We start from the raw sequence: 886 nt of genomic DNA, 5'->3' as shown, positions 1-886 counted from the left end.
GAAACAGACATGATTGCGAGGGCCCATCCTTCAAGAAAACACTCTTCAAATCCAATTGAATTTGTTTGAGCCCTGATATTGAGCATGTATATCCAATTTCTGTACGAAATTAGAATTGACATTTCATTTCTGAAGATCATGTGTGCATGGCGGCCTGTTAACGCTCACCTGCTCCTGCCGTGTCGTGCGTCGCCCTCGCTTGTCATGGGCTCATCAGAGATCATCCTAAAATGAATGAATAAATAATTTTGCTAAATAAATACAGCAGCTGAGCTCTTGACACGACCCATAATGTGATTGAAATTTATGATGTTTGGGTCCTTTGACAAAAAAAAAAAAAAAACATCCCAAACAAGATTCAGGCTTATGTATATTAGGTCGTTTTTTATGAAACTCACCGACTTTGATCAAACAAGTCATGGTTTCCAATCTGTGAAGATATCTGTGAATAAATCATTATTCATGAATTGTATTTAATTTAATGCAATAAGGCTTAAAACATAGAGCAAGTCTAAATGATTGATTAATCGTTAATTTTTTTTGTGGCAATGACTGAATTTTAAGAGACAAATGAATGCATTCTCCTACAGTTTAATGATATGAGGTATGGGCTGTATTGATTATCAGTCACTCACTGTTCCTCAACATGCATCTCTTTTATATTCGTTGCATGCCTTCAAGGCAATTCTACCATGTGAATGAGTTTTCAGCAAAGCAGCCTCTCTGAAACTCAATTACCCTTCATGACTCCAGGGTCAAGCACTTTGCAGGCCAGCATTTTACATATTCATGTATTCTCTGGATTTAATTCTAAGACAACAGCGTTAATCGAAAAGATGTTGTATAGTGTAGGATGATATGATTTTCGGTCAAGCCGCTGACATTT

At 36.7% G+C, this 886-nt stretch overlaps 1 long non-coding RNA gene across 1 annotated transcript; it reads right to left on the bottom strand.

Moving 5' to 3' along the window:
- On the bottom strand, positions 1 to 452 carry LOC143749603 (uncharacterized). Its single transcript, XR_013207047.1, has 3 exons — positions 399 to 452; positions 169 to 225; positions 1 to 72 (listed from the first exon to the last, which is right to left on the bottom strand). It is a non-coding gene; the product is annotated as an uncharacterized LOC143749603 (long non-coding RNA).
- Between the last annotated feature and the right edge of the window lie 434 nt (positions 453 to 886).

The sequence above is a fragment of the Siphateles boraxobius genome, unplaced genomic scaffold (genome assembly GCF_051911475.1).
Source record: "Siphateles boraxobius isolate OS27281-9 unplaced genomic scaffold, OSU_SipBor_1 25, whole genome shotgun sequence".
Taxonomy (NCBI): domain Eukaryota; kingdom Metazoa; phylum Chordata; class Actinopteri; order Cypriniformes; family Leuciscidae; genus Siphateles; species Siphateles boraxobius.
Note: the sequence above shows the minus strand (reverse complement) of the source record. Positions and strands in the feature narration are given on the sequence as shown.